Genomic DNA, 17931 nt, shown 5'->3' on the forward strand with positions numbered 1-17931 from the left:
TCGGCTGAGGTCATGATCCCGGGGTCCTGGGATTGAGCCCCATGTCCAGCTCTCTGCTCAGCAGGAAGCCTGCCTCTCCCACTACCTGATGCTCCCCCTGCTTGTGCTCTCTCTCTCTCTCCCTGTCAAGTAAATAAATAAAATCTAAAATAATAATAATAATAATAATACCTCACGGGGGGACCATTGACTATCTCTGTGAAGTTTAATAAGCAGGAGTTGAAGAGATGAATATAAAATAGTTATTTGGACCAGCACCGATTCGCGAGGTCAGTCCATGAATATTGCAGGAGAGCACGAGAAACACAGGAGGACGACCTACGGTGTCCATAAAGTTATTCCACAGATACATTAGAAATTAAGGCTGTGTCTGGTAAGAGCTTATGCATAGCTCTTTAAAAGAGATCTTTTCTAGGACAAATACTGTGTTTTTAAATTACCACACTGAGCTGAGATCAACAGTCAGATTCTCAACTGACTGTGCCCCCCAGGCACCCCTTATTTGGAGTCTTTTAACGGGGCCAGATTGAGAAGCCAGACCCTCCGGCGGCAGCTCTTAACTTACTCGAGTATGCACAGCCTAGTGTTGGGTCTTGGTGCTACTCAGCGTCACTCTCTGTGCTTCCGTGCTCCCCTCTGGCCACACGGGCCCAGGCTGGGGCGGACCGGAGGGTGGGGGCGGGGGGCGGGAAGCAGTCATCACCGGGTCCCAAGTATCCACGCAGATTTCCTACCGGGCATGACGGCAGTGCCAACCCAACGACCCTCCTCCACCCGGCCACCTGTCAGGGCTGTGTTTGCTGTGAGAAACCCTGTAACGAGAGTAAACCCTCCAAACCCAGCGTCCCTGCCCCGAAGCACAGCCCGCGCCGGGCAGCCATCCGCCACGAGCCCCTTGCTCGCCTCCCCGTGGGACTCGGAGCACGCGGAGAACAGAACAAACGAGCACAAAGTACACCTTCAGCCGTGAGTCCTGACGCTCTGTCCCCCACCCAGAAGCCCCATGTCTTTTCCAGCATCTATTTAACACACGAGGTGCTGAGGAGGTACAATCCCAGACTTCCGCAGTGCTGGGCAGAAAGACACGGCCCCGGCGGGACGGGACGGCCGTGCAGGGGTCACGGAGACAGCAGCCCCGCGCCTCTGCAGTGCGCCCACGGGGTGCAGCTTCCTGGAGGGGCTCCCGAGGCAGCAGAAGCGGCTAGACACACCTCTGGCTGGGGCTGGCCACCGGGTCCCGAACCAGCGGCGAGAGTCGGTCGACGTGGATCCATCCCTCCTCCCCTTCAGCCATCGAGAACGTCCGGGACAGTCTCTTTCGTGTCCGCATCTCACACACACTCATTCACACTCACACACACACACGGAGAATTGGCTCTTGCTTGACTTCCTCAGAGGAAATACTTCTTTAAAATAAGAGTCCGTGTGTGTGTGAGTGTGTGTGTGTGTGAGATACATCCTCCGTAGAACGGTGGCAAAGAAGTAACTCACACTTTACAGCCCAGAGTAGGCAATCCAGAATATCAATTTATTCCCCCCTCCTCGGCCCCACATCTTGGAAGTCAGCCTTTTTCCCCAAGAGCCTCCTGAAGGCGCCTTTCATGTCCTTGTTCCGCAGGCTGTAGATGAGGGGGTTCATCATGAGGGTGAGGACACCGTAGGACATGGAGACGATCTTGTCTCGGTCACGGACGATCTTGTCCTGAGGCATCATGTACATGGAGATGGCCATGCCATAGAAGAGCGCCACCACCGTGAGGTGAGACCCACACGTGGAAAAGGCCTTGCCGTGGCCCTCTGTGGAGCGCATCCGCAGCATGGCCACCAGGATCCTTCCATAGGAGGCCACGATGAAGGCAAAGGGAACCAGCAGAGCCAGGGCACTGGTGCCCACCATGAGCGGCTCATAGAACTGCAGGTCAGAGCAGGTCAGCTTGAGCAGGGCCAGGAGCTCGCACAAGAAGTGAATGATGATCTGGCGGCCGCAGAACTCCAAGGGCATGGTCAGCAGGGACCACGGTCAGCAGGAACGCCGCTGTCCACGAGGTCCCGGCCAACAGGCTGCAAAGCCAGGGCCCCATACACACGGAGTGGCGCAGGGGGTCCACGATGGCCACACAGCGATCATAGGCCATGGCGGCCAGCAGGAGACACTCCACGACACCCAGATAGAGCCCACGGCCATCTGGGCCAAGCACTGTCCTAGCAAGATGGCAGGAACGGTCACCAAGCAGTTGATGAGGATCTGGGGCACGCTGGATGTGGTGTAGCCCACGTCCAGGAAGGACACGTTGCTGAGGAAGAAGTACATGGGCATGTGGAGCCGGGGATCACAGCAGATCAGGAGCAGGATGAGGCAGTTCCCGAAAAGGGTGATGACGTAGGACAGGAGGAGCAAGCAGAAGAAGACGGTCTGAGCCCACAGGTACTGGGAGAGCCCGAGCAGGACGAAGTAGATCTCCCCTGTGCTGTTCTGGCCGTCCATGCCCCTTCCGAAACTCCGGCTGGGTGGGAAAATGTGGATAGTCTTGAGAGGTTGTTCAGAAACCGGCAGCTTTTTATAAATACAGTTGGGCTCTTTCAAGTCACCAACATTCACGTGATGACCCCTTTACCCCTGCATTGCTGTGGCCCTTGCTGAAGAATGTTTGCTTAATACATTCCACCGTGCAGAAGCACTCACAGACCCATCCAATTATACAGCCATTGATTGGTGGATTGGTGGATTTGTAGACTGGTGGATCGTGGAAGAGATTGGATCGTTCCTTCACTGATTCTTTTACATATTGGCTAGTGGGCTCTTTCATTCATTCATTCATTACTGAGTCATTGACTCATGAATCCACTTATATGGATGGATTCACTCATTGTTTTTCCAATGCATTTATTCATTCATTCAACAAGCACCTCTGAGCAGCTTCTACCCAGTCCAGACTCGATCCCAGGCAATGAAATTACAGTGGGGGACGAAAAAACAACAAAAAAAAAAACCAAGCCCTGAGCTCCCAGGAGTTGATAGACTAAAGAAAAATTTGAAAAGTAACACTAGTGCGCTCAGTGCTAGGACCTTGCTCTGTTCCCACCACACTCCCTTCCCTGAAAAACTGTATCTGCATGTGTCCAAGTTCTGCAACTCTAGTTGTTTATCCTGCCAACGGATCACATGTGCAAACTGAGATCAATGGGATTATTTTCAAACAGATTTTTAACATTTTTTAAAATTTTATTTATTCATTTACTTAAGTCATCTCTACACCTAATGTGGGGCTTGAACTCACCACCCTGAGATCAAGAGTCATATGCTCTTCCAACTGAGCTAGGCAGGCGCCCCTTAAATTCATGTTTAAAAACATAAATGCCAAGTTGTATTCCAGATGATGGAAAACTATCACAACGTCTAGAAATACGGGACTGGGTAAAGAAATTGTGGCCCATCCATGGCAAGAACACTGTGCAGAAGTGAAACTAATAAGGAAACTATGTATACTGATATCTATCTATCTATCTATCTAATAGATATCTAAATAGATAGATAGATAGATAGATAGATAGATAGATAGATAGATAGACAGATTTCTAATATATTGTTAAACTAAAAATGTGGAAGTGAGTTTGGTGGAGGCAGGAATTATGTGCGAACACTTGGGTACACGTCAGCGAAGGAGAGAACAGTAGATACCATTTTTTTTTTTAATGGGGAAGAAAATACGTTGTATACCTTTATCTCCTCCTTTGACCAGACACCCAAATTGAACTGTCATTTGAAGGCGATGAGAGAGGACATGTCTGAAACTAGGACAAAGGAGCAGTTAGGAACACTATAGTACCCGCCTAGCGCTTGTAGGAATTTGAGTTTCTGACATGAGGGGAAGGGACCCTGTCCTAATGAGGGGATAAAAATGCTTCCTAAGGAAATGACGGGAGAGCACTGGGAGGAAAAGGGACCTGATTAGCATGGCCAGGAGGCAGAGGGAATAGGACAGTTGGATGGGAAGATGGACGGATGGGTGGGTAGATGGAGGGACAGATGGGTGGGTGGGTAGATGGAAGGGTGGAAGAAAGGAAAGACAGATGGAAGGATGGATGGACAGATGAAGCTGTATCAGGTTAAGCATCCTCTTCCCACGCTTCTCCCATACCCAGCCACACACTTGGTTCCAGCAGAGTCTAATCCGGGAACTTCACCCCTTCCTTCCATGAAGAGGCCACACACAAACAGGAATCAGGCTGCTCTCACACTTTGGGGAGAACAAGAAGATCATTCCAAGGAGCCTGTGTACAACATCTTGATCCCCAGCACGTTCCCAAGCAGGATCCCTGAGAATAAGAACGTCTGATCGCCCTCTGTCTGTATCTTTTTCTTCAGTCCCCCACAGAGTTTCCGGAAAGCCCGGTGGGGACGGGTGGAGCCGAGGCAGGGGGAGAACTGAAAAAGCAGAGAGAGGTGAGTAATTTAAGTAATCTCTGCACCCAACTACACCCCTGTGGTCTCTGGAGGCTCCTGGGCACCACCTGGGGATGCTTGTTAGCAAAGCTTAGACTAGGATATTGGAAAAACAATCCTTACGGATCTCTCAGAGCCATCAGAGGAAAAGTTTGGCTGAGGGGATCGCTCCCTCCCTCCAGAATCTGGGCCGCAGATGGAGACTCAGGGTCTGGGTGTGCGGAGGTCGTCCCAGCCACACCGTGGATTGGCTCTGGGGCCTTCCTGAGAGTCACGTTCCCCGGGTGTGAAGTGGACAGAGGAATCCCAGCTGTTGTGGCCCAGGAAGGGGCTCACAGATGGGAAGGGAGAGCCAGACCCCTATGCTCTCCTGTGGGACACCTGCAATTTCACGGCGTACGCACCTCAGACAAGGCTGCTCTGCGACCACCAAGCAGTGAGGCAGAAACAAGACGACCCCGTAATCGTGCATGAACACAGACAAAAATGAGCCTTGGCCAGACAAAGACAAGGCCTCTCCAACTTGTAGGGCAACCCACCCATCCCAGCCTTCCCAAGACTGTCCAGATTTTACGACTGAAAGTCCTGCGTCCCACAAGTTTTCCAGTGCCAGGCAGACCAGGAGGGTTGTCAGGCCTGCTTCTGACCTTGAGACATATGACCTTGAGACAGCACATTGTTATCCTTTGGCCTTCAGTCCGTCCAAAGACAATGAGGGGTTTGGAGTCTGTCACTGATTTTCAAAGCCCCTTTCTATAGAAAGTAGGTTTTTTTGTTTGGTGTCTTGGCCCCAAAGAAACAATGGCAAAGCTTTCTCAAAAAAGACTGCATGATCTCTGGATGCCTGGGTGGCTCAGTCGGTTAAGCATCTGCCTTCGGCTCAGGTCATGATCCCAGGGTCCTGCGATCGAGTCCTCCATCAGGCTCCTTGCCCAGCGGGGAGCCTGCTTCTCCCTCTCCCTCTGCCCCTCCACCCTGCTCTTGCTCTCTCTCTGACAAATAAATATTTTAAAAATCTTAAAAAAAAAAAAAAAGACTGCATGATCTCACTTGCATGTGGGTCTGAAACAGTTGAATACTTAGAAGCAGAGAGTAGAACGGTGGTGGCCAGGGGTGGCAAATGGGGAGAAACTGGTCAGCAGGGACAAAGTTGCACTTATACAGGGTAAATAAGTCTGGAGATCTCCGGAACAGCGGGACTACACTTAATAATACGAATACCGGAAACTTGTAGAGAGAGCTTTCGGGCGCTTGCGTCACACACACAAAACGGCAACTCTATAGCTGGACTGTCCGAGTCATTTCACTATGTAAATGATTACACATCTAATCATCCCGCTGTGCACCTTAAATATATACATTTTTACTGACAATTAAATGAAAAAGAAGCATGAAAGAGGAACTACACAGATGGGAGCATGTTATAAATTCAAGTAATCAATAATTTTAGGTTTTCTTTTTGACTGATATTAGTTTATAAATTTTGTGCCGCCTCAGTCTACATCCCACGAGTGTGTGTGAGTGTGAGTGTGTGCATGCGTGTGTGAGAAACTGGACAAACCGAATCTGAAGTTTACGTGGGAATATAAAGGAACAATCCAAATGGAAAGCAAAGCTAATCTCAAAGCTACGGAAATGAGCAATAAGGAAATCTGATCAATGAACTCGCAAAGAGAGTGAAGAAACTGACCAACACATACACCTTTGTTTAACTTATAGGAAAAAAAAAAGGACACTGCAGAAAAATGAAGAAAGAACAGTGTCTTCAATAAATGGCTCTAGTCCAATTCACAACTATTAGGAGGGAGAAAAATAATTTTTCTCAGTCTCACACTATTCCCTTTTTTTAATGTATGAAAGTTGTTTATTTATTTATTTTTTTAAAGTAAACCAACTAAAATACTTTTCTTCCTGAAAACAAAAACATCCTCTTTGGAGAAAACCAGAATAATACAATCACAAAGCAGAAAGTAAAAATTACATTTACTTCGAATGTGCAGAGATCTCCCCTATTTGCAGTCCGGCATGTTTCCCTCAAGTCTTCTCTGTCTTTTTAGTTGAAGTATCGTTGACACACAATATATTACTTTCAGCTGTACAACATAGTGATTCCACTATTCAACTTCTATACATGGCTCGCGGTGTTCACCGCGGTAAGTGTAATCACTGTCTGGCAGCGTACGACGTTATTGTATTATTAACTGTGCTGTATTCCCTGTGCTGTATTTTTAATCCTTGAGACTTATTTCTTTTATAACTGTACTCTTAATCCCCTTTATGTATTTCACTCACCCCCACCCACCTTTCCTCTGGCAACCACCAGTTTGTTCTCTGTTTAAGTGCGTTCGCTTTTTGTTTTCTTTTGTTTTTTTTAGATTCCACATATAAGCGAAATCACACGGTATTTGTCTTTCTCCTTCTGACTTACTTCACTTAGCATAATGCCCTCTAGGTCCATCCATGTTGTCACAAATGGCAAGAAATTCTTTTTTCATGGCAGAGGAATATTCCATTGTGTATATACACCACATCTTCTTTATTCATCTATCAATTGACCTTGCTTCCATATCTTGGCTACTGTAAATCATGCTGCAATAAACATAGGGGTGCGTGCATCTTTTTGAATCAGCCTTTTCATTTTCTTCAGGTAAATACCCAGCAATGGAATTACCGGATCGTAGGGTAGCTCTATTTTTAATTTTTTGAGGAACCTCCATACTGTTTTCCAGAGGGGCTGCACCAGTTTGCATTCCCACCAACAGTGTAGGAGGGTTCCCCTTTCTCCGTATCTGTCGTTTCTTGTCTTTTTGATACAACCATTTTGACAGATGTGAGGACATCTCACTGTGGTCTCAAACTTAAGTTCCCTCTAAAGGAAAAAGTAAAGGTAAGGTAACAACAACAACAACAACAACAAAAACCAACTCTTGGAGGACAAGATGAGATCCATTCTCTGGGGTATGTGTAGACCTCTAACCCAGTGCAACTGATAAACTTGGCTACATTAATACTAAGTACTCTACCCAAAAAGGGGGAATGAAAAGTCAAGGTATCAGGCGCCTGGGTGGCTCAGTCAGTTAAGCATCTGCCTTCGGCTCAGGTCATGCTCCCAGGGTCCTGGGATCGAGCCCCGCATCGGGCTGCCTGCTCTGCAAGGAGCCTGCTTCTCCCTCTCCGATTCCCCCTGCTTGTGTTCCCTCTCTCGCTGTGTCTCTTTCTGTCAAATAAATTTTAAAAATCTTAAAAAAAAAAAAAAAAAGAAAGAAAAGAAAAGTCAAGGTATGACATGGAAGTTATTAGCAACACATACATTTGAAGAAGAACTCATATCCTGAACACAGAAGTGCTCCTATAGAGCAAGGAGAGGAAAAAAAACTTGAGTAGAAAACATGGGGGAAGAAATTGAAACGAGTCAGAAAGGGAATATTGAACGGACATTCCATATACAAAAAAACCCACACATTTGTTAACGCTCAGGAAAATGCAAGAGAAAACTTATGAGACATTACCACAAACCGCCGTATGCAGCAAACACCAGAACAGAGCTTCCAGCCACGGTTTGGGATGGAGGGCATCCGGCAGCGTTCATTCCCCACCGCGGGGCATGTAAATCGGTCACCCGCAGCAATGCATTTGGCAGGATCTACGTGTAACGAATCCGGATTCTATGACAAAGCCCTTCCACTCCTACATGCGTGTTTAGTGGTCACGCACGGACTCGAGCACCGTGACGCGCACCAGATCTTACAGCAGCGCCAAACCTGAAGCTGCACAAATGTCCTTTAACGTGAGAACACGCGAAACATTCACCCCCCAAAAAAGCAGGAAACATGACCAAGTGATGCCCACACACAACACAATTAAAGCTCACAAACGTGTTGAACAAAGTATCCAAGAACATCTAGTGTATGAATCCATGAATCAAAAGTCCAGAAATAGGGGCGCCTGGGTGGCTCAGTCAGTTAAGTGTCGGCCTTCAGCTCAGGTCATGATCTCAGGGTCCTGGGATCCTGCCCTGTCTCAACACTGCCCTCGGCCTCTCAGCGTGCCCTCTGCTCCCCTCACCCCTGCTTACACCCCACCCCCCCACCCCTGCTCCCAGGAGCTCTCTCTTTCTCTCAAATAAATACAATCTTTTTTTTTTTAAAGCTTTTTAAAAAAGGAGCCTGTTTACTTTTCCGTGATTCGAGACTGCCATCTACTGACCACACGGGTACTTGATGAACTCCGAGGCACTCCCTCAAATTGGAGCAGAGAAAATAAAGGAGATACTTTTATAAGGAATGTGTTTACACCTGTGTGGGGTTTTGCTGTGGTTTACAGTAAGACTGCTTCCTCAGGGGCAATAACGGCGCACACGCCAGGGTTTGGGGACGGTGGCGCAGGCCCGGCGTGGGGACCCAGCTGCGTGAGTCGTGCAGGCTGGATCTCACACCCGCTCATCTCCCCTCCGCTGCCCCCCTGCGAAGTGCCACAGAGCTGAGCCAGGCAGCCCTGGCTGTGAGTGAGGGCCTCAGACGGTCGGCACTCGACAGATGGGAACGCTGGGCTCAGAGGGCAGGTCTCCCGCCTGCCTGGCCCGGAGCCCGTGTGTCCCACATCCGCACCCCATCCTGTCTCTGAACATCAGGGGACTGGGCATTCCAGGCCTGGCTTCTTTCTCTGCCCTCTGCTTGGGTCCTACTAAGGTAAAGATGGGCAGGGAAGGGGGCTTGAGACTGCAGTTTGGTTGATCATGGAGTCATCTCCAAATTCCCCTTCAACACCCACCACACACGCCATGGAGAGAGGCTTCCGGGCTCTGCCGGACTTGCACAAAATGGAAGTGATAATTGCACGAGTCACGAAGTTTCACACACAACAGGTAAACAGAACTGTAAATGACAGTCATTAAAAGTGTGTTACTTTCCCAAGAAGTGGGGCAGGCCTTGCCTGGAAGGCCACGTGGGAAAGCACTGGGTGGGTCAGCAGGCGGAGCCTGGGCATGGGAGACGCGGGGCAGGAGTATTTACTGTGCTTTCGGGGGAGGTGAGGGCCGATGGATGTCGTCCCACCCAGGAGAGCCTGACAGAGCAGGGGGCGGATGTGGGCTCTGGATTGGCTGGTGTGCGTACAAACACACACTCTCAGCCTCTTGTTCACTATCTCTAGGCCCGGGCTGGCCCTGGGAGGGACCGTCCCCGGGTGAAAAAGGATCAGAAATACAGAAATATACATCTTCACGAAACTCCTCTATTCCTTATAGGTCTGGACATGGACAGTCACCCTCAGCAAGACCACTTCCCCCGACTTCCAGCTCATCGCAATACTCACATAGATGAATAAAAAAGCCACACACCAGCTCTCCTATTCTCAAACCTCTGACTCTCTAGTCACCATGCCATATGATTCCTTCTTCCCTGACAAAAGTAGCAAAACAAACAGAATTTTTTTTTTTTTTACAAGAAATTACTTACTGTTACTTTTGTTCTTTGGACTTTTACATTCCCCATTGACAACCCTGGCACCAGCAGAGAACCAGACCCTTAGCTCCGTTCTTTCTACCACATGCCAAGGGGCTCCCATTCCGGTGGTGGGAGAAGCAATGAACAAGTGTGGGCATCAAGGAAGTATCAGCACCGTGATGGAAATAAGGCAGGGGAGGTGTGTGGAGGGTCTCTGAGGATGGCAGTCGGGGCGGGGGGGCTTCCCTGAGGAGGTGACCTCTGAATGGAGAAAGGACGGAGCCCCATGAACACCCAGGTGAGGAGGGGTAGAAGGAACAGCAGGTGCAAAGGTCCTGGGGTTGGTTCTGTGGAGGCACAGAGAGAGGCCAGTGTGGCTGCAGCCTAGTGACCAAGGGGGAGATAAAATCAGTAAGACCATGATGATAGCAGGACCAAGCAGGCCAAGGGAAAATTTGGGTTTCATTCTGAGGGAACAGAGGGTCCCTGGGGCAGGGGTGGGTGTTTATTTGGGGGAGTGGAGTGACTTAACTGATTCACTCTTTGGTATTTCCCCCAGCTGCCCAGCAGAGATGGATGTGAATGGGACTGAAGGTGCTGGGGGGACAGGAGACAAGGGGAGAGGGTCTGCGGCTTTCCAGATGGGGGTGACACTGAAGCTGGAAGTCTCCATCCAAGGACATGGGCAGCCTCTAAGCCCTGCCTCACACATCTGTGCAGGGAGATTACGGACATAAAGAGAGCTCGGTCTGTGGGGTCTCAGGCAGCAGCGGCCCCCCTGTGAATCAGTGAGGAGAGGTATGCTGGGGAGCTCACCTCACAGCCTCCACCACCGGCCTCTGATGAAGAGTTAGGAATCCCTTATGTGAGCTCCGGGGGGCGGGGGGGTCTACCTCAACCCAAGAAATCACTGTGTATCTTCCTTTCCTCAGAGCCTGAATTCCATTTTCTGACTGAGTCGGGCTTTCCGCTGCAGGTCCCCATGACAACGGGCCCTCCCCCTCCCCCTTCCTGACACTCTGTCCTGATTTCCTGCAGGAGGCCAAGCTGCAGGCATGGCAACCGGTCGGCTGGCTGATTGCGGACGCGGCGGCATTGAGTCTCTGAATGAGTTAACACTCACAGAGCTGGACAAGACAAAGCCAGTGTTTCCACGAAGCACTGTTAAAGCATCAGCCAGAACTGAGGGCTGCTGGAGTGGTGGGGGGTGGCTGGGTGATAGACACTGGGGAGGGTATGTGCTATGGTGAGCGCTGTGAACTGTGTAAGACTGATGAATCACAGACCTGTACCCCTGACACAAATAATACATTATATGTTATAAAAAAAAAAAAAAGAAGAAGAAGAAGAATGTAGCAGGAGGGGAAGAATGAAGGGGGAAATCGGAGGGGGAGACGAACCATGAGAGACCACGGACTCTGAGAAACAAACTGAGGGATCTAGAGGGGAGGGGGGTGGGGGGATGGGTTAGCCTGGTGACGGGTATTAAGGAGGGCACATTCTGCATGGAGCACTGGGTGTTATGCACAAACAATGAATCATGGAACACTACATCAAAATAAATAAATAGATGTCCAAAAAATAAAAAAATAAAAATAAAAACAATAAAACATCAGCCAGCCATTGATTATTGTTGTAGGAAACTTAGTGACAAAAAAAAAAAAGGCCCTTTGGATATCTTACACATGCGGGATGCACAGCAATATTCGGTATCTGTCTGACGCCACATGAACTGCTTACTCCCGTGGCTCACATTTTCAACATTCAGTCTCTCTACATGCCTTCCCTTAATGGCAGATCTTTGCGAGCTGGCTTGTCCGTGGCAGCCATTAAAAACTTAAAGTAAGCACCACGTCAAAGTCAAGGTCAAGAAATGACAGTGAATTGTCCTAATTCCCAGGTTGGAGAAGTTGTGCAGTGCCCAACCTGCACACACATGCCGTTATTAGGTAATTGTCATTGTTCAAGATGGAAAGAAAATCACCATAACGTGAGAGATGCCTCCAATACCCTGATCTTCCTGAGTCTTGACCTCCTCCTTCCAGTGACCTTGTCCTGTAAACTACCTCAGCTGCTCCTTCCCAGGTCACCCCCTCCACCGGGGTGAGCTCCCCTCTCTACAACTTAATCCCAATAATGCCTTGACCCCACTCGTGCCTAAAATACAACGGTCCTTCCGCTTTTCCATTGTTCCTCACTGTCCTCATCTCTTGCTTCCCCTTGCCATTGGTGTACATCCACAGCCCATCTACACAACAAATTCCTCATGCACAACCTAGGGCCCTATCCCTCTGTACCTTCCTTCTCTCCTCCTGCAAAAGTCCACCCACCCACACTTGAGAACAGCTCCCTGCCTTCTCCATCCTGTCATCCGCACAGCTGAAGGTGGCTGGGCGAACCCCTCCTTTGGCTTGAATCGTGTCCACCCCCCAGAAGGGTTATGTTAAAATAGAAGTATAGGGTCCTTGCAGATTATCAAATTAATTAAGCTGAGAACGTCAGGCTGGGCTTTGAGCACTAACGGGGTCCTTACAAAAAGGAGAAATTTGGACACACACACACACAGGGAGAAGGCCACATGAACACTGGAGTTACACTGCCCCAAGCCCGGAGCACCGGAAGCTAGGAGGGAGGCCACCGAGCACCTGCTGAGGGAGCATGGCCCCGCCCCTGTGGTCTCAGACTCTGGCCAACACATTTCTGTTGTGTAAGCCACTCAGTTTGTGGGACTTTGCATGACAGTCCTAAAACGAATGGTTTTAAAAATGTGTATGTCCCTGAGCCTCCTTCTCTCCTTCTCTGCTCTCCCCTATTTCTATCTTTAAAGTGAAATGTTAAAAAAAATATATATATCAGCTTTGACCTTTTTGAAAAAGCGAAATTAAAATAAATGAATATTTTCTTAAAGATTTTATTTGAGAGAGAGAGCGTGAATGAGGGGAAGGACAGAGGGAGAGAGAGAAGCAGACTCCCTGCTGAGCAGGGAGCCCGATGTCGAACTCAATCCCAGGACCCTGGGATCATAACGTGAGCTGAAGGCAGATGCTTAACAACTGAGCCACCCAGGCGCCCCTGATGTGGTGCATTTTAATGGGAGACAGTGTGGGGGGCGCATCCTATAGGGGGCATGTCCAGGGCCTGTGGATCCGTTTTACCATTTCCTATAGTTTCAGATTCTCTACTATGAGCATGTACTGTAAAGAAAGAAAAATTCACGGAATGTTTTGAGGAAGCACCTTAATAAAAAAATCTTAGGAAAGATTCCGAATGAAAAAGCCTGTTTCCTCATCTCAATGAAGGCTTGTGGACTGTCTATAAATAAATACATAAATACATAAATAAAAATGTTTTATGTCATTTATATTTCAATAAAACTGGCAAAAATCAAATTTTAAAAAAGGGGAAGTTTTCTAGACAACCAGAATTAGTACACAACTCTAGGAACACCGTTCTTAGCGTGGCCTTAAGCAAACTGTAGAACCCAGTGGGAAATCGTCCAGACGCCTTGCCTTACACGGTTATTAATGCCTTCCTCCCTAAATATTTCTTGTTTTTCAGAATACTTCATTCCCAGAGTCACAGCTGTTCCAGTCCTCCCCCACGAAGCTCAGACTCCCCCATTTAACTACCTTCTAGAAACTTCCAGTTGATGCCTGAAAGAGAACTTGAACGGAGCATACCCACTGAAGAGATCCTAAGGAGATCCACCCTACCTGCTTCTCCCACATTTTCTGGCGTCTCAATTAACAGTGATTTAGTGGTTTGTTACTCGGTGTTGAAAACTTTGGTGTCATGCTTGCCATCGTTTTGGACGTGTAAATTATAAGCCAATCCTGTTGGCTTTTCTCTTCCAAAATAGTGGAAATCAAAACACCCTTTAACGATCTCCATCACTGTCATCCTTGTCCAAGCCGCCATCATCCACACGTGGGTTACTTCCCCCCCCCCATGCTTGTCACCTGCTACTTTCCTCTCGCACCTTTACTGTCATCTCAACAAAGTCATTCTATTAAAATATCAATCACATTACGGCTACTCTTCTTAAAATCTTCCATTGGCTCCACATCACACTCAGAGTGAAAGCCAAGGTTTTAGAGTGATGTGGGAAGCCCTGCATGGCCCCAGCCCCATTATATCTCCTACAATACACCTTGTCCACTCCGCTTGAAGCACGCTGTGGGCTCCGTGCCAATACTTCAAGGATTGGATGTTCCCAGCTCAGCTATTTTGCCCCTGCTGTACCTTCACTCAAAAACATTTTTCTCCTTCACTTCCTTGTATCTTTGCCTAATTAACACCTCCTCAGTGTGGCATTCTCTGAAGAAAGTATTTATAACAAGAATATCCATCCAAAGCCAGCCCCTCCTACCTCTGGACTCTATTTCCATTCATGGCATTTATCAATTTCTGGCATACTAGGTAATTAATTTATTCACTGAGTAAGAATCTGTCTTCTTCCAATGGAATGGAAGACCCAGGGGGGACAGGCATTTTTATTTTGTTGGTAGATGTATCCCCAGTGGCTAGAGTGGCTTCTGGCACACAGTAGATACTAAAAATATAGAAGATAGATAGATAGATAGATAGATAGATAGATAGATAGATAGATAGATGAGTGGATGGATGGATGATGGATGGATGGAGATAAATGAGTGGGTGGGTGGATGGATGGATAGAGAGATAGAGAGATGAGTGGATGGGTGGATGGATGGATGGATAGATGATAGATGAGTGGATAGGTGGGTGGGTGGATGGATAGATGATAGATAGATGAGTGGATGGGTGGGTGGGTGGATGGATGGATAGATAGATGATAGATGAGTGGATGGGTGGATGGATGGATGATGGATGGATGGAGATAAATGAGTGGGTGAGTGGATGGATAGATAGAGATGAGTGGATGGGTGGACGGATGGATGGATAGATGATAGATAGATGAGTGGATGGGTGGGTGGGTGGATGGATAGATGACAGATGAGTGGATGGGTGGGTGGGTGGATGGATAGATGATAGATAGATAGATAGATAGATAGATAGATGAGTGGATGGGTGGGTGGGTGGATGGATAGATAGATGAGTGGATGGGTGGGTGGRTGGATGGATAGACAGATGAGTGGATGGGTGGATAGATGATAGATAGATAGATAAGATAGATAGAGTGGGTGGGTGGATGGATGGATGGATAGATAGATAAGTAGATGGATAGATAGATAGACAGACAGATAGATAGATAGATGAGCGGATGGGTGGATGGATGGATGGATGATGGATGGATGGAGATAGATGAGTGGGTGGATGGATAGATGGATAAATAGATAGATGATAGATAATTTGTTGAATGAATGAATCACCTCTATAATTCTCACTATGGCCTTATGAAGGAAGTACATTGTTTTGTCTGTACTTCACCGATGAAGAAATTGAGTCTTAAGGCATCAGTGGTTTTCAAACATTAAATATTGTATTCCTGGGGCCAAAACTGATCTGGTAAATCTGCTTAGGCTCCATCATCACCATCATCATCCTTGTGGCTCTTATATGGCCCTTCTCCTGGGTCAGACACTGTTCTGGGTACTTTAAACGGCACCACACTCATAAGAGGCGGGCGCCATTCCCAGGATCATCCCCATTTTACACATCGGAAAAACTAAGGTACGAGAGCTGATGTAGCTCGACCAGAGTCACACAGCTGTTATGGCTTAGCCAGGGGCCAAGGTACAGAAGTCTAGCTCCTCTATGGACACCTTTAACCGCAGTGTTTTTCCGCTGTCTCTAAAGGGGACGGTCTGTACTAGGGGTAGTGTAATCAATCCATTTATCCTGACCAGCATGTTTTTAATGAGATAAAATAGGATAGACTGGAATATAAAGACAGCAGTGTGAACTGCTACGGAGGATTTCATGCCTGAGGACCCCACCCTTTCCTCCCCATAAGCGGGCAGGCACAGGGGGGCCAAATCGCTGGCCCTGGGACGGGGCGGGGGCGGCGGGGGGAGAGACTCAGCAGAAGCCGGTGAGGTCAAGGCTGGAACCTGGGCCTGCACGGAGCAAGCCAGGGAGCCAGGAAAGCCGGGGGCTTTCTGATCGCCTGTCACACCAGCGCTGCTAGGGTCAAAGACAAGGTCGCACCAGGCTGCGCGGAACCAGTGACACTCCTGGACTGCCATGGGGACACCTTTATATCCCCGGCCCTCCTGCCCACCGAGCCAGGCCCTGGAGAGGTGAGGGGGCAGCAACATATCACACTCCTTTTTGCTCCAACAAAATGTCATGCCCTGCACTTCCAGGAGCCTGTGTGCAAGGGGCTTTCCTGGGGACAGGGGCCTAAAACTGCATTTCCTGGGGGGAAGGGACGGAGGACCCAACCCGGCCTCCCCCCACCCAGGCTCTCAGCACTCCCCCCCACTGGAATCTTATTTTCCCCTATTTTTTAAGGGAAAGGCTTTGTTTGAGCAGATTTTATCCTTCTTTCTGTGAGGCCACAGCGCCCCCAAGTGATCAACACAGTAGTTTGAGAAAAGAGGACGGGTGTATCTTACTGCGCGTCCTTGGAGGTAACTGCAGAACATCATTATATGTACCGCAGTTTACATTTGGCCTCTTTCCTTTTTATCTTTTTTGGAAATAAGACTTCTTGTTGATTTCTCTAATTACACTTAGAACTAACATTTATTTCTGTCGCCTCTCTCTGCATACCCACGTCCTTCCCATTTCCTCTTGAGACTCCTGCCATGCTCAGGTTCACATGCGGGCTTGGCCAGACTCCAGTCCCTGTGATCAAATCCGATGCTAATTCAGGTGTTTCTGTGCAGACATCTGGTGGAGGTGGCTGCCACCTGCAGTCGGCACCCTGTGTGTGTGTCTGCCTCTGTGTTCAAGTGTCCCCTTCTTACAAGGACACCTGTCATGTTTGATGAAGGCCCTGCCTAAGGACCTCATTTGAACTTGATTATCCTTAACAGATAAAGACCCCGTGTCCCACTAAGGTCACATTCTGAGATACTGGCGGTTCGGACTCCCACGCATCTTTCTTTTCTTGGAGAGGTGTGGCACAATTCAGCCCCTAACAGTTCAACATAGCTTTCTAAAGAAAACAGCTTTAAAAATCATATTTAAAGGAAAAGAATGTGTGAGCTGTTTCCACTGTCCATTCTTTGAAGAAAATGTCTCCTTTCGTGATTTCAGCAAGGGTGGACAAGGGTCCTTAAACACTTACGCATGAAGCTAATATATCACTGTAGTGAAAGCATCACTGTCTTCCATCAGAGGAAAAAAAAAATTCCTCTTGGCACAAATTCAGACCATTTCTGCTTTTCTTTGGTAAAATTGCACTTGCTGTTGTTTTCTATAAAAAATGAGGTGAATTTTAATTACGAACTTTAATTAGGGACTTCTGCTTCTGGCCAAGATGGAGTAATAGGGACCAGATTTCCTCTCTCTGAAACAACCATAAAAGGGGCAAAACACAGTGGTTTTTAAGACAATGGACATCAGGCTACGAAGGATAGTGATTACTGGTATGTGTGGGAAATGAACAAGGTGAGCCCTATGATTGCCCCAACTTACTGTCTTCAGAGAGTTTCCAGGTCATGGTGCAGGGGAGGAATCAGGCAGAGCCTTGTAGATCCTGTGAGTTGAAGAGATGGAGCTGTGTGTCCAGGAGGACCACGGGGCCAGGGTTTATGGGAAAGAGTACTCAATAGAAGAGAGCAGCAGAGAGAGAGAAGTCAGGAGATCCATGGAGGGCCCCCCATGAGCACTTAGCAGAGCAATGATCTGAGGCTCAGGAAAAGACCACCCAAAAGGACTGGAGTAAACAGTACCCAGCATTCACACTAGGCAGGGACACATATTAACCTAAGCGCAGACTCTTCCAGCTTTAAAAGAAGAAAAAGCACAACAGTGATTCACAACTATCCTCAGGAAATGTTCTTAGTATGGCCCACCAGAAACTGAATTACCTTCATCTTCAGCCTCATCTCTTGGCCCTGCCTCAGTCAGCTATGGCCACTAAGCTACTGTGTAACAAATAGCCCCTCCATT

The 17931-nt window shown here is 48.2% G+C and overlaps 1 pseudogene; it reads right to left on the reverse strand.

Moving 5' to 3' along the window:
- Positions 1-979: 979 nt before the first annotated feature.
- Positions 980-8392, reverse strand: LOC116622041 (annotated as a pseudogene).
- Between the last annotated feature and the right edge of the window lie 9539 nt (positions 8393-17931).

Source organism: Phoca vitulina, unplaced genomic scaffold, assembly GCF_004348235.1.
Source record: "Phoca vitulina isolate PV1807 unplaced genomic scaffold, GSC_HSeal_1.0 scaffold52, whole genome shotgun sequence".
Taxonomy (NCBI): Eukaryota; Metazoa; Chordata; class Mammalia; order Carnivora; family Phocidae; genus Phoca; species Phoca vitulina.